This window comes from Manacus vitellinus, unplaced genomic scaffold, assembly GCF_001715985.3.
Source record: "Manacus vitellinus isolate BGI_N305 unplaced genomic scaffold, ASM171598v3 scaffold_3_pilon, whole genome shotgun sequence".
Taxonomy (NCBI): Eukaryota; Metazoa; Chordata; class Aves; order Passeriformes; family Pipridae; genus Manacus; species Manacus vitellinus.
The window spans coordinates 37,847,081-37,869,942 of NW_021940535.1; the positions used below are offsets into that span (position 1 = coordinate 37,847,081).

At 39.4% G+C, this 22,862-nt stretch overlaps 1 protein-coding gene across 3 annotated transcripts in view; it reads left to right on the top strand.

Moving 5' to 3' along the window:
- Window positions 1-20,500: 20,500 nt before the first annotated feature.
- ARMC3 (armadillo repeat containing 3) overlaps window positions 20,501-22,862 on the top strand; it is a 60,107-nt gene continuing 57,745 nt past the window's right edge. For all 3 annotated transcript variants that reach the window (XM_018075710.2, XM_018075711.2, XM_018075712.2), the window contains exon 1: window positions 20,501-20,611. The gene's annotated coding sequence lies outside the window, so the exon portion shown is untranslated. The remainder of the gene's footprint in view (window positions 20,612-22,862) is intronic.

Below are 22,862 nucleotides of genomic sequence, written 5' to 3' on the forward strand. Positions count from 1 at the left end.
TTCTATTAATAAGTTAATGGACAAGTTCAAAAGTAAGTTGTGTAATGTTTAACTCGGAAAGGATGGGGGGGGAGGTGTAAGAAATAAATAAATAACAATATACCTTATACTTCTGAGATTTTCTCGGCCAGACCTCACTCGCTCTGGGTGTCTAGGAGAGCTCTGGCATACTCACCTTGCACAGCACTTTACAATTTCAGCTATCACCACTCTGAATAAGGTACTTGATTAAACTAATTAAAGTGGTGTTTATTAGCTGACAGCCATTAATAAGAGAGCTGGTTAAACACTTGCCACAGTGTATCAATCAACAGATTAGAATTTTCTTTGTTTTAGTTTAGGCCTACATGTCTTTGTTATAATTACCTTAGTACTTAGATCTAATACTGAAATTCTGTAAATCAACACATATGTTGCCATTAATTTTCACAGGAAAATCACCAGGATCTCTATGAAAAACATTTTATAAAGCACTGTATGTGAGCAAATCAAGTCGCTATAAGATTAAAATTTTGAAGCAACTTTAGTTTCTGGCTTTAGGACTTCCCTGTGTTCTCCTGTCTCCACTTCATACTTGTACACAAATTGTTTGCTGCATTTCTAACAGAGTGAATGAGGTCTCATGACTTTAGTTTAATGGGACAGATCCATGCTACAGAAGAAAACAGAATTATTACATAGTAAACATTAGGACAAGTGTGTAGACTCATATAAAACAAACCAAAGGCTTCAAGAGGTAGCATTAACATTCAAAAAATCTTATTTAAACTACAATATTGTTAAAAACCATTTTTAAGTTTTGCTATGTAAGTTTGTAAAATACAGAGTTTATAAACAGCAGCATGGATCAAAAATCAATGTATTTTTAAAATACTTCTTAATGAGTGCTAATTCAGTGTGGAACTAGCCTTCAGAATTTTTCAAAGTTAAATAAGAATACATGTGTCTGATTGGTTTCAGTGGAATCACTGAGAATATGATCCAAGGAAGGATTTTACTAGTACTTGAAGATTAAAGCTTAAAAAATAATCTGGAAATCAAGAAAATTCAATTACATAAAATAAGAACAACTTACTAATCATTACTGACATTACAATGGTTGTCTCTTTCTATTGCTTTTTGTAATTATACATAGTTTTCTACTGGATAGTTCTGATGTCTCTTACAAGGCCGAGAACATGAACATATTACAATTTACCTATGGCATTCCTCAGCTAAAAAGTATAATGCATTAAATTTTAATAGTTGGTCTAGATACATAAACCAGTTTTTATTTTGTTTGTGAGGCAAATACTCCTCTTATTTGCTTATAATTTTTTGGGGTCCAGTTACATTTTGTTGGAACAAACTATAATGTGTAAAGAATGATAGATGAATACTTGAAAAACAGCCAAAGTGAGTTTTGTTTATAATAAGACTTTTTCAGGGTATCTAAGAAAGAGAATTGGTAATTAAAGACTTTTGTCTTCTTAATAACAACTATAATAGCCCTTCTTAAACTCAAAGCCACATGTTTAGACTGTAGGCCAGCTGTAGGCCATTAAACACCTGTGACCTTCTCCTACGAGCAGTTGAAGATCTTTGAAATGGAATCTTTACCTAATGGCAACTGTTTAGCAAAAGAAAAACAACCCCAAAGCAAAAAACAACAATAACAACAAAAGCAACCAACCAAACAACCCAAAAAATTCCATATCCAATCCCAAAACTCTGCAGTGAAGCACTGGCCCCCTTCCAGGGGTCACTGCCCTTGTTCTTCCAGGATAGAACAGGGATGGGGGACCACTGGCTCAGAAGCCCAGGAAGTTCCTCCACCAGTGTTACTCTACAGAGTGAAAATTTGGATGGTGTACTATCTCACTAAATGCCTAGGGCTGTGCAAAGGCACTGGATTATCACATCTACACACAGATTAATTTTCAAACCCTTGTCCAGAAATCCTTCTCATCTTCATCTCCCAGGTCCCAGTGCAGAGGCTTGGTCTGCTTCAGCTCCATTCTAGATGCCAAGAAGAACTGAATGTTCTGCCACAAAATCCAGGCTACAGCTGCATCTATATTAGTGTTGTGTTTTGAGGCAATGCAAATCTTCACTGTCCTCATTTACTGCACATTGGTGCAGTCTACAGAACAGCGTTTACACTAACTGGGCTTCCTTTCAGGGACATCTAACCTGATGGTGGTGCTCCATATGGCCACCAATTGCACTTCAGCCCCTATGGGGGACACGTGAGCCCATAACAGTGCTTGCTGCTTCAGAGTCCATCGACATTGCGTCTTGTCAGTTCTGACACAGGAGTGCATTTGGAGCAGATCTCCTGCTGTCCCACTTACTCTTTGATTCGCACTGCAGAGGGGTCTCAGAGAGTCTACACTGGATTCCTTGTAGGTGAAACTAAATTAGCAAATGTACCTCGGGATTTTCTCCTAGGGCACTGCAGCTGCTAATGGAGATTCAGTGCATAAGACCAGATGAGATCTAATTTGAAACACCCCGCTGAAACACGGAGAATGTGGTCCTCAGCACCAGCTACTTCACTCTGCAGGCCTGCTTTTCTTGCAGCACATTACGTGCTAGCTTGAACACAGCCTCAGATAGTCTCAGACTGCATGTGTGGTGACGATGATTGTGGTATTTCAGGGGACCAACTGCTCCAAAGTAACACCCCTGAACTGCACATAATGTAGATGTACAGGCCTCGTGATGTTCACTTCATTAACTGTTACTTTTGTTGCACCAAATTACTTGATAACGTGGACATAGCAGAGTGCTCTTTGCCATTAGACTGGAGTCATGCCAACCAGAGGACATATTTTAGACCTATGGAAAAATATATGCAGTTTTATCACAATTTTTACACCCGAATACTTACATTTATCTCTCTGTTGCTTTAACTCTGTGGCATTACTGACAGTATGGACACAAGTAGGGAAAAGTGGGACACCTGCCACCATGGAATGGGTTGAGAAGGACTGTTGGTTTTTATAGCTCTGTTTAGTTAAGATTAAAATTCCATCACACAGCTTTTACTGATGGTTTATTTAAATCCTGCAAATGCAGTTTTGTTTTATTTTATTAATGTATCAGATTAAATTTTGTGGGTTTTTTCTTTATCTCTGTATATCATCTAGCATTAAAAGTAGAGTAACTGAAATATAAATAAATACATAAGTGAACTCAAATCCACCATAATTCTGCTGGTCTGATTCTGATTTCATGCTAGTATTAATCAGAACTAAAACAACTGAAAAAAAAATCAGAGCCATATACTTCCAGACTTAGTACTAGTGCACCTCATAGTATCAGAAGGTCATCCTCTAGCAGCACAGCAACCTCTGATATTGCGGATTGCAAATACTAAACTAAAGAGAAAATCATGATGGAGCCTAAAATTAGTCTGATACAAAGCCCAAGGGACATCCTCTATGGTCCTTGCTAAAAGGGAACAAGAAAGACTTGACCAAGTATTATTGGTCAGAATTTAAAAAGTGGAAATGAAGGTTTCCACATACCTCTGACTTCTGCCTTGTGATTTCAATCTGCAATAGAATCACCCCACAAAAGAAAATAAATTATGACAGGACTACAGACACAGACCAAGGCTGCTTTAGATTAAGTTCTCTGTATACATCATGGATCTGTACCATCTGTTTTGTATTGAAAAAGAATAATATTTTACAGCACATTTATTACAATATACTAAGAAACTTAAGAGCTCTCATACTGCTTTAAAATATATATTGAAATTAAAGACAAAGTCCAACAGTGGAAACTGAGGGTCCTCAGCATCTTTCAAGAGACATTCAACAATTTCATGAGAGCACTGTAAATGGAAAACAAACCTAATATATGATTCTTGCCTGCATCCTGTAAAAATAAACACCATTACTTATACTCTGCTACTCACATACTTTACATGCATGTCCTGTAAGTTACCAAGAATAAACTTCAGTCATAATATTTACTGATAAATTTCTGTTATACAATTTTATGGAGAACTTTATAAAAACAAAGTATTTATTTTTGTTTCTTTTTAGTCATGGATGGACTTACTGAATTTTCATATACTAGATTTCAGATAAACTGGATTTATAATACATACAGCTTTTTATTTATGCACTGTATATGAAATTCACTTTTCCTATTGGACTTGTATAACTTTTCTCTTATTATTCAGATTTCACAATGTCCTTGCATTGTATGCCTCAGTGAATTCACTAATTTTGGATTTTGTTAGCAAAAAAAATAATTGATGAATAGCCATATATTATCTGTGAGCACTGCAGTTACAGTTTCCTTTATACAATTTAGGCTACTTACCCATGCTAGGAGAACTCTCAGGTGTCTGTTTAAATGAGTTATCCAACATTATGGTAGATATAAAAGGGCTCTAATGGGATCTGAATTTTTTTAATGGTTCTCAGAAACTACAGTTACAAAGACCACCTCTCTGCAGATTCCCTGTTTTCTGGCTCTGAGTGTCAGTGCAGCAGCAGGGCTAATGCCATCACAGGCTGCACTAGCAGCAGCACAGTCTGGCTGACAGAAGGGAGTGGTCACTTCTATTTGACACCCACGTCCAGTTTTGGCAATTCAAGTACAAGAATAACACAGGCATAATGGACCAACTCCTGCAGGCAGACACCAGGATGTTTAAGGGATCAGAAACACAACATAACAGAAGCTGAGGCGTCTGAGTTTGTTCAGTCTGGAGAAGAGATAACTGAGTGGGAATCCAGTTTCTGCTTTGACTAGGCTTACAGAAAAGATGAAGCCAGACTCTTCTCTGAGCTGCACAAGGAAATGACAGGTTGCAATGAAAGAATTTCTGAGTGGATTGAGAAAGAAATTCCTTTTCGAGAGTACTTAAGGACAGGAACAGGTTGTCCAGAAAAGGCCAGAATCCATCCTTGAAGATACTCAGAATTCAGCAGGACTACAAAGTACAACTTGAAAGCCAATCCTGCTTTGAGCAAGGGGTTGTATTTGGTGACCTCCAATAGTCCTTTCCAACTGGATTCTAAGCCTCTGTGCATGGGTTGCTACTCCCACCTCAGTAATACTTATCATATCTAGCTTTTCTGCATCTATACACTAAATTTGTCATCTAGATCCTCATAATCTTGCATCCTGATTAATTCAAAACTGCTGCTTTCAGACCATCTGTTATACATATTCTCCCTCCCCCTGCCCCCCCCGCCCCAATTCAGTATACACAAGATACAGTGGTTCTGATATTCCCTGACCACAATTCTGACGTTACTGCATTTTTATGTCTCACCACAGCACTGCTTATCTCCCCCCACAGCACAGCGGATTTGCTTGCCCATTTGTCAGATTCTGCCACTGGGATCTGCTTGTGCTGGCAGATCTGCATGGCAAATCATGCGCCGTGACCAGTCCTTCTGAACTGGTGCAGAAATGCCTTCCAGCCTTCCACATTCTTCCGCACACAGTTCAATTATTGTGATTTTTTGAAGAAGCTGCCAGATGATGCGTAACCAGAAGGGTCATGGTGTTTGTCAGTCTCTTTCTTTAAAATGATTATGTATCCTGCATATTCCCTAATCTTCTAATCTGGTATGTCAGAAATTACTTACCTTCAATTAAATAATTACAGCAGTTTTTCAAAGTATATGAGTTCCCACAGATACTATGGGACATGCTTGGTGAAGAGTCTAGAAAACAACAATAACAATACTGCAAAGGATCTTAATTAATCTAAATTGGTTTAAGTCCAGTGTTCTTTAGGTGTTTTGATGATTGGAGAGGACTGTAGGATGTTGTGCTATTATAGACATGTAAGTTTGGAAAATAAAGTCTGTCACAAAGGTTTGATTCACAGACTTGTACATAGGTACCTGGTGATGCTATTTGAGATGTCCTAGCTTCTTTAATACCCCCATGGCTTCTGTCTAGGCACTATAGAAAGAAAACTAACCATACACTACATTTGGCAGCTACTAGAGGGTCTCTGAGATCCTCTGGGATGTCTGAAAAGATATAGAGTACCTTTACATACAGGGAACTAAAATGGAGCCCCTAGTCCCTGGTTTGTACGTAAGTTGTAAAATAGTACAATAACAAAGGAAATAATTCTACAAAATACACTGAAATTATTAAAAGAATATTGTAAGAAATCCAGAGGAACAACAACAAAAAAAATCATAATCAGGTATTCAGTTTCAAATGTTGGGTGTATCAGTACTTGGCACACTGGAGTGGAAAGAGCTTCCAGCGTTGGTGAGTCCAGTCCCTGCCATCATTGCCAAAACAATTTATAATCCTCTCCAAACTCACAAGTTTTGTCCTTGAGCACTTACCACCTACTGCTCTTTCAACTAACAGCCAAACATCGTAATCAGTTATAACCCATAGATATATGTGATACACATATAGGTTATATTTCCCTGGGAAGATACACATTTTGATTGTTCCTCACACTCTTTCCATTCTTTTGGAGGGTGTTCAGGCCATTATTTTAAAGAATTATATCAATCAAACTGGAAATCAAGCTGCAAGTTATATAGTCTCCAACTATCTGGCTACAGTGTTGTTAGAGAAAATGGAAGCACTTACCAGACATAAACTCTATATTTTTCATGTCTTTAGGATAAAAACTACAAATAATGACATCTTCTTTTGTACTGCCTCTGCCCATTTTGGACTTACAATCAGCCATCTAAAACCTGAAATTTGGTTTATATTATTCCATGGAAAAGGAGAAGAAATAAATTCAGAACTGATACATCAACACAGAAAAATAAAATCCTCATTTTCAAAGTGGACTGACAAAAACCAGCTTCAGTAAAGGAAGATTAGTAATGCAACTAAAAAATTCGCTTTTTACTGGAGTTTCTGGTAATGGGAAGTTAGAAATGTTTGTAGTTTGTATCAAACTACACAGTCAAGAGAACTCAAACCCAATGACTGGAACTGAGATGTGGATTTGACTCTCTTTTCAAAGGAATAGAGCAGTACTAACTTCCTATATTTTTGACCATTTTTTACCCGAAAATCTTCACTGCAAAGTTCAAAATAAGGTAAAGGACGAGGAATACAAACTTAGTGTTTCAAAAAAAAAAAAAAAGATGTGCTGTTCATCAAAATTATAGAAAGCCTTGTCCACCAAATGACTACAAGGTGCTACACCATAAATAACTGCATAGCTCTGTGAGTATAAACACTGGCAAAATCTTAAATAACACTGTCTACATTGGTCAAAATATTTTCATCTTGAACTAACCAAAATACCCCCAAATGCATCCACATAATCATTATTCAGCACAATACATTAATTACAGATTGAACTTGACAGCTATGACCAGCTTCATAAAAGCATTCTGACATGAAATTTAAGCCCTCATTGTTTTTATAGTAAAGGATTATTATCTGGATTTAGATCACGTGTTACAACAGTCTATCTTTTCTTTAATTGAATGTTATTACCATATTTTTTCCTTCCTTAGCAGAGAATTTGAAAATATCTGGTGGTGTTCACTTTCTTGGTGGATGTTGCTTCTGGCATAATAAGCACAATGTGGTTACAGCCTTCTAACTTTTTTATCCAAACGATGTGAGTTAATGTACAAGATGTTAGTCTGTGGCAATCATATCCACTGCATAACTGAATTTAGACTTCAGACCTGCCAAGTATCTCACGCTGCTCACAGGGCTCACACAGTTGGCTCATGCCTGGCATTCTCTTGCAGCTGGGGATCCAACACACACACGTATTCAGCATTTACACAGATCCTTTGATTTGGTACATGAGATCATGGAGGAGGAATGAAGCTGTCGCAAGCCCATCCCATCTTAATGGAGCCTTCTGCTCACAGAGATTGTGCCAGGGAGATATGCTCTCTGGATGCAGCCCAGTTTCCCAGCTGCATGTCAGCCCATCACTCAGTGCTCCCTCTGTCCCCTGGCCTCGCACGGCATTCTCACAGGTACTGAAATAAATGAGACCTGAAAGCACCGATATCTGATACCATACAATGCACAGAACTTGCAGTTTATTATGAAGCAGACAGTGCAATAAATCCCTCTGTATTATATTTAGTAATGGCATCATTTGTGTCATTCAGGAAAGTGATCTGGATAGTTTTGTACAACCCCACGGCTTTGAATAAATCACTTCCAGAGTGAAGTATTTGACCGATGAGACACTAACTGTCCTACAGCGAGAAAATTATTCAGGCTGGGAAGATGACAGGTTCAGAGCATGAAAAACAATAAGCCATAGAAAGGCTGGAAAGAACAACATGTACAAAAGACCAAAGGGCAATTGTCACTATCCCTGAGTAATGACCATAACAACAGGTGCTAAAACATACAATACAACTATATAGTACTAGCCAATTTCTAAACTGGCAGAAAGCTCAATAGCCAAGTGAAACCCTTTATAAGCAAGAGAGTCTCATTTGCACAATGAAAGGGCCAAATAAAAATGACTAGGTTTTGTTTGCAATACCCCTTACAGTTGTCTGCAATGTGAGACAGCTTTCTGTTTGCTATTTCCATTTGATCTCCCTATGCTATAGCTAATATAATGGTTGCCAATTGGAAAATAAGTAGAATCTGTAGTTAAAATTGTCTATGGCCTTGAAATTGTTACAATTTTTTCCTCATCTTTCTTTACAATGAGATCCATTTTACAAGTACAATATAAAACTATTCCAATTTTTCCTCATGAGGATGTTTATCCTTTCTTATCTAGCCTGCCTGTCATATCTTATTATAATTTACAGAAATCTGAAATGTGCTGTTCTGATAAATCTGTCAGAATAATAACAGAAACACATACAGTTAATCATTGTGATAGGGTTTCCATATTATTGTAAGATAGAACTGAATATTATGAATAACATTAAATGTAATTTATATGAATATATAAATCCTTACCAGTGGTTTCAATTTTCCAGTAATCTTGAAATTTTATCAGATACTAATTGCTAATAAGCATGATTCATTATGACTTACTGCGTACAGATTTACTGTTCATGACGGGGAAGTAAGACAACAGACACAGTATTCCTGAAAATGAAAAAAAAGTTCTTACTATCTATAGGTCTGTCAAATATAAAGTAATACTTGTTCTACAAAATGTCAGTATGTCTGTTGGTCTTCAGTAACTATGTTACTCTGAGCCTTTTTTTTAGTATAGCATGCAGCCAGGCTGAGGTAGCTAGAGATAAGAATTGGAATCAAGCTGTCATTTGGGGAAATGTTGCATCTAGATTCTTTAGATCCAATCAGGGAGACCTGAAGGGAGATTTATCTTCTCCTGTATAATCACTAATGATTACAACATTGAATTCACAAATTCTGAGAATAGAAAACATAAACCCCAGAGAATTACTTTTTTGTTTCAAAGGCACATTAGCTGTAATCCTAAGCATATGTCTCTGCCTCCTGCACAAATACAGGAAAATCCAACAGAATAAGCAATACCATTCTTTGATTTATTTATCTGCGCATTCACGCTTCAGCTTTGTCATCAAGCAATCCATTTCAGCCTCCTCCGTGCACCTTTTTTCATTTTGCTGTTTTTCACTGAAGCTCTTCTTGCTGCTACTGCCTCCAGAGTCACACACAAATAGATTTAAGCATGAACATTTAATGGCAAAGGCCTTTGAAAATTATAGAACTAATTTTTTCAAATTTTTTTTCTGCTTGATAGCTTGCAGCACCAAACCAAACAGAATCATTAAATGGTTCAATGGACTAAGATCAAAGACAGACACCTGTGAGCAAAATCCTCTATTATCCTTTCACTGTCAAAAGCAATTGTTGCTAATTGAACAAGTTTGTTTAGTTGTAATATAGCTCAAGAGACCATATCCTGAGCTGCTGGAAATAGATCTGGTTCTGCTGAAGTCAGCTCTGCTAATCTATAGCAACTGAGGAACTGTCACAAGGAAACAGTTAACCCATTGCTTAACTGCAAGGGCTGCATGACCAGCTATTACAACAAAAATATGTCTCAAAACTTGGGATGAACAAGAAAAAAATGACCACATTCATCTTTGACTAATTTTATGTGAGAAGCTATTAAATACACACTTTGGTATCAGTAGACTAGATGGCATCCAATAGCATTTGATGAAGACAACATTTAAAATACGCTGGAAGGTCTGCAAGCAGACTCCAGCCATCATTTTCTAAATGCTTTTAAAATCTGATTTCCCTTTGCAAGAAAGAAAGCTCCTCTCCTCCCTGCTCAGGTTTAACGCACAACTCAATCAACCAGCAAGCAACAAAATGCAGTGCTAGCATATGGATTTAAAAGTTTAGAAAGCAAATAATAACAAATCAAGCACATCTTCAAAGCGGTCATCTTTATAAAGAGAGCTCAGAAAAAAAGTGTGAGTTTATCTGCCACATTTTAATTCCTGGCAATTTCATTCCAGTGAATGGAATAAAAACAAAATCCAAGCAATCACCCAAATGACTTCCTGTAAGGGCAAATTAGATAGAGATGGAAGATATAGGTCTGCTACACAAATCACAACAGCCTGATTTTCAACAGTAAAATTATATACAAGCAATGCTTTCTGAGGTAGCAGTGCACATTAAAAATGAAAGAATGTAGTTTAGAGAGAGATTAAAAAAAATTGCAATCATAAATACAAATATTATTTCTTTCAGAATCAGTACTGGCTCATTCATTCAGCTAGGTAAGGAGAGCCTACAAATAACTCCTGTAAATCGCCAGCTTAGCCTTTTTCTCTATCTGGTGCTTCATAGGACTTGCAGCAGATGACAGCTACAATGGAATGCCAGTGCAGTGCAACACTGAACCGCCATGCAGATCATCAAGTAAATACCAGCATTTAAAAGACTCCGTATTATCAAGGCTGATGCAGATACAATCTGTAGAGAGATAGATTGGTGCAACTACCCAGATGTATCACAAACAGAACATCACATTGTATCATGGGCGCTAAACGTGGCCAAATTCCACTTACTCCCCTCGCTAACTCCAATCCTATTTACTTACAAAGCTTATTTTACTATGATCATTGTTGCTTATCACTTATTTTTTATCCTCTTGCTTGAGCTGTTCTAAGTCTCCAGCCACTACCTTTAGCTCTTATTACCTTGCATTGACATTGTTAAAATAAAAAATAATTTATAAACCCATGAAGAAGGTGACATATTATAAGGACAGTCTGTTAAAACTCATTCATGCAAGTGTATGGGTGTGACAGGTGCCATACATTCAGCACACATGTAAGAAGTCACTATATCCCCCCTTTTTAATAGCAAGAGACTTTCCAAACCAAGAAACATTAAGAGCCATTGCCCAAAATATAGGGCACACCTAGAACCTGCCAATGACTGAGCTAAGTGCATTCCAGGCACTGGGACCTAGATGTAGGTGCCAATACTAGTGGTCATTGAATGGAAAAATGGAGAGATTCCAAAGCAGGTACAGAAAGCAGAAGGTTAAACAACATGTAGCCAGTAGTAATGTAACCTAGAGATGAACAGTTTTTGGGAGAGCCCTGTCCGTGAGGCACTCTTGGCACTACAAGTGAGGAAACTTCTGCTGTTGTGGCAAGAAAAACTATCTCAAACCACAAGATTTTACAAGCGTTTGTCTACTTTGATTTCATCATACAGAGCCTGAATATTAGCCAATAGCACATGTCACAGGGAAGATAAAGTAGAAAATATACAAGCAATATAAAAACCAGCAGTATTTAAACACTGGCTCGTGATTCCATTTTGGCTGTGATGGCATCTCTTACTTCACAGTGACCACATTAGAAGAGGAGACAAGACCACCTGGCCTAAAAATACCTTTTTGGTACAGAAGTCTTCATTCGCTGATGGCTTCCAGGACTGGTTAATGAAGACACCCTGTCAACTAGGCCATGGCACTGAGTGTCCAGTCCAGTCCACTGGCCATGTCCAGTCTTTCCTTAAACACTCTCAGGGATGGCAACTCCACCACCTCCCTGGGCAGCCCATTCCAATATCCAATCACCCCTTCTGTGAAGAAATTCTTCCTAATGTCCAACCTAAACCTCCCCTGGTGCAGCTTAAGACTATGTCCTCTTGTCCTACTGCTAGTTGCCTGGGAGAAGAGGCTGACCCCCACCTGGCTACAACCTCCTTTCAGGCAGCTGTAGAGAGCGATAAGATCACCCCTGAGCCTCCTTCTCTCCAGGCTGAACAGCCCCAGCTCCCTTGGCTGCTCCTCATAGGACATGCACTCCAGACACTTCAACAGCTTCCTTGCCCTTCTCTGGACACACTCCAGCACCTCAATGTCCTTCCTGAACTGGACATGGTACTTGAGGTGTGGCCTCACCAGTGCTGAGTACAGGGGAAGAATCACTTCTGTACTCTTGCTTACCACACTATTGCTGTTATGGGCCAGGACACCATTGGCCTTCTTGGCCACCTGGGCACACTGCTGGCTCATGCTCAGCTGCTGTCAGCCAACACAACTAGGTCCTGTTCTGCTGGGCAGCTTTTCAGCCTGTTGCCCTGCACAGGGTTGTTTTGGTCAAAGCGTAGGACCTGGCACTTAGCCTTGTTGAACCTCATGCTAGTGGTCTGGCCCATTAACAGAGCCTGTCCATGTCCCTCTGCAGAGCCTTCCTTCTCTCTAGCAGATCAACATTCCCATCCAACTTAATGTCGTCTGTGAATTTGATAATGGTACACTCAATTCTCTCATCCAGATCATCAATAAAGATAGTAAACAGAACTGGGCCCTACACTGACCCCTGGGGGACACCACTAGTGACCAGATGCCAACTGGATGCAGCACGGTTCACCACCACTCTCTGGGCCCAGCTGTCCAGACAGTTTTTAAACCAGGAGGAGCGGAGAGTGCACCTGTCCAAGCCGTGGACTGCCAGCTTTTCCAAGAGTATGCCGTGTGAGATGGTGTCAAAGGTTTTGCTGAAGTCCAGGTAGACTACATCTACAGCCTTCCCCTCATCCGCTAGGCAGGTCATCTGGTCATAAAAGGGACTCTGGTCATAAAAGGAGCCCTAAACCTGTGCTGGCTGGGTCTGATCCCTTGATTGTCCTGATACTGTATCATGTGCTGCAACAAATTTTCTGAAAATGTTAATCTATTAAGCAGTCATGTCATGGCAAGAAACTATTTTAAATTATCACCAAAACAGAGAGACATACAGTTAGTAACTTCTCAGATCCTGCTCTATGCTACTGTAAAAGAAGGCTGCACACCACCAGGTTCCCAAGAACAGAAGTCCTTGGAATTGGTACAGGACCAAACCTCATTAGCTTAAACCAGGGGCCCAGGAATGCTTCTGAGCACCCTGGGTTCAAGTATGCTGAGCTTCATGTGTCTTGTGTCAGAAACTAAAACTCATGAACTCTCCAGCTTGCATCCTGCCCCTTCTCACCCCTGCTTTGGTTTCTGCAAGACAGTGCCTGAATCTGAGTGGTGAAAAGAGCAAGATCCTGAGGTAACACGAAGATAACCCTTGTTCCATCTATGTACAGTCATTTGTGTGTCTCACTAATTATAAGGAAGGTAGTAAAACATAATTATATATTCTAAAAGCCTTTTTCAATACCATCACCCTCTGCACTGGAAACCATACCCTCAGGTCTGGACTTACCAAGCTCTTTGAAAAGTTTCTGCTATGCTCTATAAATGAACCATGTTAGGTAAATGAACTGAAATTATTGCTGCTCTGGATAACAGTGATTTTGCAAAACCACACAGCATTTAGTCCTATTCTGATTTAAGCATAGCAAAAGGTGCATTAGCATGTATCTACTCAGAAATCAGGAATGGGCAAGTACAAACCCCACGGTTCTTCCAGAGTTAGAGGGAGTGCAAGATCCAACAATGCCTAACTGAACATAGGAAAAGCAGAAGACAAAGGAAGGCTGTATTTCAAAAATATTAGTTAGCATCTTATTCAGCATCCTAAACTAAACACAATTCTGAAAGCAGAAGCCTTACCAAAAGCTGCTGAATACACTCTGACAAACACCTAAAATGACTGGGCTGATACCAATTTCTTAACCTATAGAAATAGGTAATGTTTTGGTGGGCTGACAATATGCCAAAGTAATTTTCAACACAAATAATGCCAAAACAAGAATTGGATAGTAATCAAGCTAGGAAACGTGTGAAATGCAAAACGACTTCAAGTAAAAACAAGACCCTGTTTCATTTCCATGCAGTTTCAAGGTCAATGACCTAAAGCACATCTTATCTTGCTTTTTGTGCTCCTCTTCCACTTTGTCTAGCATTTATAGGAGCAAAACTATAACAAGAGCTTGGCTGATAGATGTGGATTACACTACTCTAAAAATAAGGCCTGGCACTGCAACCAGGTTTCAGAGACTGCAGTGCTGGCTCCTTTCAAGTTACCCATGGGCTTACTAAGCAGCTGGCCAGCAAGATGCTGGATTCTCATATCTGGTGTGAGTCTGGCAAAAGCACTCCAAAGGAAGCATTCCTTTAAAAATTAGTAGGATGAGGGAACAAATTTTACAAAAATTCCCCTAAATAACTGTGATGGGGAAAGGGAAAAAAACAGCTTGAAGATACTTAGGTATCCCTAAATATATGTATCTGACTAAAAAATTTACTAGTATCATTCTCAGGAAAATTTTTTTGTATAACTCGTGTGTATAACTTCAAGCTTTCAAATGTTTCTTTCTTTTCTGATTTCCAAATTTTAAAAAAAATCGCTACATAAAGGATTTCTTCTCTCTCAGCTGCAGACACACTTCACCTCAAGTTTTTAAAAGTTACACAGTAAGAAAAAGGAAAATGCAACTGTAATTGCACACTCTGTAGTGTTTTCATAGCTGGGAAAGTTATGTAAATTACAGAGTAGATTAATGAAGAGGAACTGAAAAAAAAGTGAAAAAATTGCTCAATTTCCCCTATGAACCAGAAAGAAACAAGGAGAAAAAGAAAGGGACCAAAACCTCAAATTCTGAGAATTCTAAATCTGTAATTAAAAGAGTAAAGACTGCTACAGTATTGAATCAACTTAAAAATATTCATTAAACTGTCCTGTATGTTTTGTGACTCTAGCCTTCAAATCCCAGATAAGAACAGACTTGTCATTCCTTGTTGAAACACAGCCTTTGGCAAGGCTTCAGAGGATCGGTGCTGTTACAAGAATGGAAACAATACAGCACAATTTGTCCTGAAGACACTACAGAATGTTTCATCTTTGAAGAATGAAGATAGAAAGTGAAATTTGGGCAAGAAAAGTCTTGGGTTTTTTAAACACAAGCTGTGTATTCCTTCATCAGTTTAGCAGATTATGGCCTCTGAGAATACCTGATATCAAACAGTCTGTCCAGGATGACAATTAACACTATCCTGGAGAATTTATTCAGTTTAGCCTTTAAATCCATGTCTTGGGAAAACAAGTGATGTTTTAAAACATATTTGCTAAGAGACTGTGAAAGTATTTAGGCAGAATTATCTGATCTGTGTTAGTGTAAGGTCAAAAAGGTGAAATCTTCAGTTCCTTCCCTTCCTTCAGTCATTTCTTACAGTAAGCCATTAACATCTCTGATAACATCTACAGTTTTCAAATACCAGTTTAGATAAAAACCAGTTATTTATGTTAGCTGATGATGGTCACTCCTAATCTACTCTTTTTTAAAAACAAAAAATGTGATAGTCATGGTGACTTGAAAAGCAATCTTATTTTCTTGGGATATATATGCCCTAAGAAACAAGTGTGCCACCTATTGATTTACCAGATATCACCTAAGCATAGCCTTCCTGATTTTGTAATGCTCATATGCTCCAGTAACAATTTTTGAGAACCTTAATGAACTTCATCTCAAAATGCTCTATGATGAGGACTTCAGAAGAGCCCAGTTTCATAGGCAGAAATTCAGCTACAGAAATACTGAAGTATGTGGTCATTCCTGTTAAAACAATCAAACTGGTTTCATTTCATGCAGCTTATTCAGGATTATACAGGAAGCTCTATGGTCTCAACTCCTGGTTTAAACCTTTCACTGCTGAACCACCTGTCCTCTTCTGAGAGTCTCTGAAGCTACTGGGTACATACACAGACATGCACTGATGTGACATACCACTACCAGCAGTCAGAGGTCTAGGTACAAGCTGGGGCTGCAAGTAATCAGTTTCTAAATAATAGCACTGCAATTTGCCATTTGCAAATTATGATTAATACATTTGCTAAAAATAATCAATTAAATAATTTAATTTAATTTTTGCATAGAAGAAAACTGACGAGAGAATACAAGTATATTGGGGGGATGTTTTTCAACACTCCCACACCATACACTTGGTTTAGGCAGGGAGGCTGTGAAAAATGAAGACTTAAAAATCTCACTCGCAAATCAAAAGACAAAAAGGCTTGTTCTTTTCTTTGATTCCTTCCCCCCCGAAAGAGGTCCATTTACATTGATATTGAGTATTTTAATGTGTGAAGTAATACACCAAACTGAAATGCCAAGATGTTGTGTTGTAAATTCATCACTCCCTAAGCCAACTGCTTCTTGTCAGAAAAGAGAAGTTCCTTTTAAGTGTCTTTTGAGACTGATATAAAACAAGTTATATGACAAGACTGTTTGTACTGTATGTCATCAGGTATTTCTTAAAGCATAAATTATGACTGATTTGTTTTAATGGAAAAAAGAGTTATTTCAGAAAAGCAATCCAGTGAATAGTAGTTCTACTTCTGATGTTTCAGAAATGAGAAATGACTCCCCCAGTGGTACTTCCAGTAAAAGTAGACAGATAATTTCACACACCTCAACATGCAAATTTCCAACACTTAAACTCAAAAAATACTTTGAATTGGCAGTAGCTTACGCATTTAAATCCCTTTTGAAATTAAATATTTAAAATGGTTTTCCCCAATATTCTTTCAAATATGTTTCTAATCCATACTTGATTTATTTTTGCAGAAGCCTTAATTTAATCAAACTGATAGGATATTTGGCCCTGTTTCTTCATAGGACAGCACACAAATTCTACAGTGGCTCTATCAAAAGTTAAGTCATGAAATTTTGTTAAAATGTGTAGTTAATAAGGTCCTTGTAGCTAATAAAGTTCTTATTAATTTTATTCGGTATTTAGTCTCAGAAAGATCTTTAATTTTATAATCTTCTATCTTTAAAACAATTTGTATTATTCTGGTTTGTGTATCTTTGAATGTTAGAATAAATTATATTTCAATAAAATATTGAGTTCAAGAAGCATTTGGACAATGCTCTCAGGCACATGCTGTGATTCTTGGGGCTGTCCCTTCAATGATCCTTCTGGTCCCTTCCAACTCAGAATATTCTGTGATTCTGTAGTTTCTGTCATTTGTGACTATTTGTTAGTTGTGTAGTTTTGTGACATTTTGTAACTGTTCTCCTCATTAGTCCTCTTCCTTTGCTTTCTTATCAGTATGTTGTTACTTAATAAAACATCTCAGAATATTTTCACAAAATTAAATTAATTTTTTTCTTGATATATTTGCATAATTTTGCCAAAACACAGGTAAAAATGCTGCAAATATATGGCTGTCACACAGTGCTTGATTGTCTCTTCTCATGGCAAACAGTTAAAATAAAAAATAAAGACGGAAAGTCTTTATTCTGTCTCTGCAGAATTCATTTCCACGCAATGGTAAGACCACATTTATTTAGACTATGGAGGAGGAGGTATGTGCCCACAACATGCTCATGGTCCTTAACTCCCAGACATACAACTGAACAGAAAGTAGCACTGGCCTGATGAACACAGACTCACCTGTTGTGGAGTCAAAATGCCACAAAAGCACACACCTGGAGGTGCTTCTGGGTCCTGAAGGTAGACATGTAAACATGGAACAAATAACAGAGCTGGGGAGGGAACAGCATGCTCGACTTTCTCCTGGTCATCTGCTGTTGCCCATCTTCCTTTCTATCTGCTTCACAAAACAGTTGCATAGTCTTCACAAAATTTGTGAGAAGGTGCCAGCTATGAGTTTGAAACTGTCTGTGCATTTCCTACCTGCATGGCACGCTTTAGTCTTCAAGGACAACTGAGCCCATTCTTCCATGAGTGTATTGAAATACAGGGTAATTATGCACCAAATTACCCTGTCCCTCTTCTTTCACATAGAGTCTGTATCGCTGTACGTTTTTTAGGTGACCATTCAAATGAAATAAAGAAAATATCTAACCAACTAATGTTTGGCTATCATGATGTTTGAAATAGCCACAAGAACTACCATTACTGAAGATAAGAAAAAGAAAAGTCTTCCCAGTCATGGAAATCTTCGGGTTTGGGACAAGTAGATCCCAAGCAGCAACTAAGCACTTGTGGGCTGCTTGCTTACTATACCCCCACAGCCACAGCAGGATAGGGGAAATAATTACAAAAACAGAAGTGAGAAAATAAGTGGCTCAAAATAAAGACTGCTTAATAAATGAAGGAAGGAAAAGTTTAAAAAATCCCCAAGTGATGCAAAGGCAATCACTCAGCACCTTCCACCAGCCTAGCCAGTCCCCAAGCAACATCTGCCTTGGGAAGATCACCCCCCAGCGTTATTGCTGAGCCTGATGTTATATGGCATAAAATACCCCTTTGGTCAGTTGAGGTCAGCTCTCCCAGCTGTGTCCCCTTCTCAGCCTCCTGCCTACCCTCAGGCCTACTCTCTGGCAGGGTAGCATAACAAACAGCCTTGACATTGTGCAACCACTGCTTAGCAATAGCATTATCAACACTATTTCGATCACAAACCTACAACATGGCAACCCACAAGCTGCTAGGAAAAAAACTATCTGCACCCCAGGTAGACCCAGCACAAGGTTAAAACCAAATCTTTGCCTTTACTATTTACATCCATCTCTTACATTTATAGCACCAGTCTGGCACTATCGTGCCAGACTCTGTTTAGAGAAATAAAGGTCCATGATGAAGTTTAGGAAGCAGGTGACTTGCCTGTACCAAAATTGTTTTTCCTTCCTTCCTTCCTTCCTTCCCTGCCAGTGTAAGCCTCTACTAACCACTGTAAGCCTGAGACATCCATTGGCCAGAATTGGTGGAGTGTCAGTCAGTCACCAAGTTCAGCGAGATTTCTTCTGTCTGTGGAGATACCAGTCAGTATAAATGGTTCTTCACTTGTCAGCACAGTTACTTTCCAGGGAAGGTGATTATAAATCTCTATAAATTTTCTATAGGAGTGTCAAAAGTGGAACGAGACACCTTCACACGTGGCTTTCCTATGCCTGAAAATGACCTACCAGCTCTTCTGTTATGATGGTACACATTTGTCATAGTGTGATGGCAGGACCTTTTTGTGCTATGATCTCAATAGATTGATATGGCTTATAAAAATAGAACTAAATTTATACTTGCAGCGCAATGTTGTAAAAAATCTGGGGAGAAAGCAATGAGATTTGTGATTATAAGGAATCACAGGTGAGATATGTTAGCAGCTGTAATTTCTTTACCTATTATTACCTGACTTTGAGGCCTGGAAATGATTAGATTTTCTTGTTTTCTGTCACTTCAGCAGTTACTGATAGCAATTAAGCTGCATTTCAAGTAGAAAATTTTTTTTTGATTTCAGAATTCAGCAAATACTAGAATGAATCATTATTCTGAGAATAGCACAGTTCTCGATACAGCACAGTGTTCTCCATCACCAACCCAGAGCTGACAACAGCTGATCACCCCTCCGGCCCCTTGACATGGCTCTGGCTGATGTTCTGCCCACGGGGCTCGAGAGAGGTTTGCCTGTGCCTCGCTCTAAGTCGTGTGTGGTTTTATCTGTTTCTCCCCAAAACAGAAGGCTTTTTCAACTTTTTTTTTTTTTTTTTTTTTTTTTTTTTCCCGTGAGTGCACTGAAAATAGACAGTGGCACAGGACCAAGAGAAAAAAAAAACCACAAAAGGCAGGCGTGAATATGGCAACTTGTATATTTTAGACAGACTGTAAACGTTTATTAGTTTTCAGAAATAACGTTCTTTGGGTGAGAAAGTAGCCTTCCCCTCTAGTCTGCAAAAATAACTGATTACTTTTTTCCATCACTGCCCCGGGCCCATCAGCATTAACCACTTAAAAGTTTCCCTCAAAGAAGTGTCACCACCACTTCGGAGTCGGGATAAACTGTGAAGAAATGGATTATATGCAAGTGTCACGGCGAAATTGTTCCCCGAGGACTTCTGGGAATTCACATTAAACGAGCAACGCTGGAAGCCGTTGCCCAGGGACGACTGGGAAAGGGGGGGGGAAGGCGGCGCGGGGGCGGCGGGCTCGGGCTCCCTCCGGCCCTCAGCTCCCGGCTCCCTCGGCCTGCCCGGCCGCCGCCGTCTCCCGGCAACCGCGGAACAGCGGCGCGGGGCGGCGCGCGCGATCGCCCCCGGCCGCGGGGAGCCCGGGCAGGCGGGCGCTCCGGCCCCGCGCTGCGGATCTCGGGGTCTCTGGCGCTGAGGGAGGTGGGCAGAGGGCGCAAGCACGCGAGGGCGGAGGGGCTGAGCGCTGAAATCACCGTGTGCGGCCTCGGTGGGCGGCGTCGGGAGGTGTGTTATAGCGGCCGGTGCCCTCGGGCCGTGCCCGGCGGGTCTGGCTCCCCGGCGCTGGTCAGTGAGCTGAGGGCCACGTGTCTGTATACCTTCAGAAATAGTAAGTTAAAGCTTAAAAAGCATCATTATTTTATGCTAGTAGCGTCTTTCCAGTACCTGAAGGGAACTTGCAGGAAAGGTGGGTCAAGACTGTTTACAAGAGCGTATAGCAACAGGACAAGAGGGAATGGGTTCAAATTGAAAAAGAGTAGGCGTAGATGGATATTAGGAAAAGATTCTTTACTGTGAGGGTGGTGAGGCACTGTAGCAGGTTGCCCAGAGAAGTTGTGGATGCCCCATCTCTTGAAGTGTTCAAGACCAGGCTCTGGATGGGGCTTTGAGCGACCTGGTCCAGTGGAAGGTGTCCCTGCCCATGGCAGGGGGGTTGGAACGAGATGATCTTTTAGGTCCCTTCCAACCCAAACCACTCTATGATTCTATGATTTTTAAAGGCATACATTGAAGCTTTCTCCAGCCACAACCAAAAAACCCTAAAAACTTACAGTCAACTTGATAAGGGCATATATGCCTTTAAGAAAAGCGATAGCAACACAGCTGAGGTGTATCCAGTGCTGACAAAGAAGTAAGAGTACAGTTTTGTCCAAGACAGGAGAAGCTTCATCAGGGATGCTGTGTTCAGCTGAGGTCATCCATGTTTTCAAGAGGTTGACTTAAAAAGGGCTTATGAGGATGGTGTGGGAAACGAGGAATCATTTTTTGGAGGAAATTAGAAGAATTCTTTAAGCTAACAAAATGAGTGGGGACCGGTTTGTTATCTTCAGGTAGAGGAGGGGCATGATCAGAGCTGCAGTGCCTGTCCTGTGCAGACAGGCTGAGAGAGATAGGTGGTGTTTTTCAACCTGGAGAAGTGACAGCCCTGGGGAGACATTGTAACACCTTCCAGTACCTAGAAGGAGCCCACAAGAAGGCTTGAGGGACTGTTTGCAAGGGTGTGTAGGGGTAGGACAAAGGGGAATGACTTTAAACTGAAAGTAGGTTTGAATTAGACAGTTAGAGTGGTGAGACACTGGAATGGGTTGCCCAGAGAAGTTGTGGATCCATCCCTGGAAGTGTTCAAGGCCAGGTTGGATGGAGCTTTGAGCAACATGGTCTAGTTGGTGTCCCTGCCCACAGCAGAGGGCTTGGAACTGCATGATCTTTAAGGCCCCTTCCAACCCAAACTGTTCTATGATTCTAAATGTATTCTGACTCTCTGTATGTAAATATATATGGAATTTATATAATATACTATATAGTATGTATAGAATATGGTAAATATATATTGTATAGAATAACTATTTACTGTATATTTCATTCATGCCAGCAAATAAAGTAACTGACAGATGTTCAGACATGACACAAACACAGTAAACTGCAGACAAAAGTTAAAAAATGGTCCCTGACCTTGCGGAACAACTTTTTACCAGGAGAGGTGGACACAAAATATCTAGCAGTTTTAAAGATACAATGTGATAGGCATCTGGTGGGATTAAAGTGATGCAGTGGCTGTGATGGAGGGGCATGAATCTGATCATTCAGAATGTCCCTTTCACCAAATGTCCCTGTGACACTGCCAGGAGAAGGCATTCTTTTTAAGACATGTAGACTGGCACCGCTGGCTGAAAACTTAGGAGCGTCTTCAATTTTTTTACTAGTCTTTCTTCCTAAGTCAGACCATCTTTGCCTCTTGTATGAGGAGTGTCCTGCTGTTTTTGCTCAGACAGTGGTTGTAACTACTGTAACTACTGTATCTCATTTGTTTTAGGTCAATTTTTCTTTAGTCTCTTTTTCATGGGATGAGGGATTTCACTATGTGTCTCAGTCAGACATTTAAAATCACACATACTTTCTAAAAATCACCTTCATTCGGGTTATAACAGCTTAGATTTTCCAGAGGTAGATCTTAGGTCTCATATTATTTAATATGTGACCAATAATATAGCAAAATCAAAATTTTCTAGTGAGATAAAATAATTTTGTTATGACTAAAGAAGACTGCTAGAAGCTTCTGAGAGCTCTTCTGCAGTTAGGTGAACTGGTAACACAATGACAGATAAAACTAATTGTTGATGAAAGCAGTGTAATTTATAATGTCAGGAATACTTAGAGCACTATATTCTCTTCAGTAGTGAACCTAAATTAATTGTGATCAGCTGGGGAAATGACCTGTTTACTGTATGTGGATAGCTTAGTGAAAATCTTCACTGAGGAAATTGGGTAAAAATAAATACCCTGAAAGTTATAAAGTCACTCAAATAAGTCAGTAGTGTTCTAGAATTGATTATGGTATTTTAGGTTGAGTATATCATGTC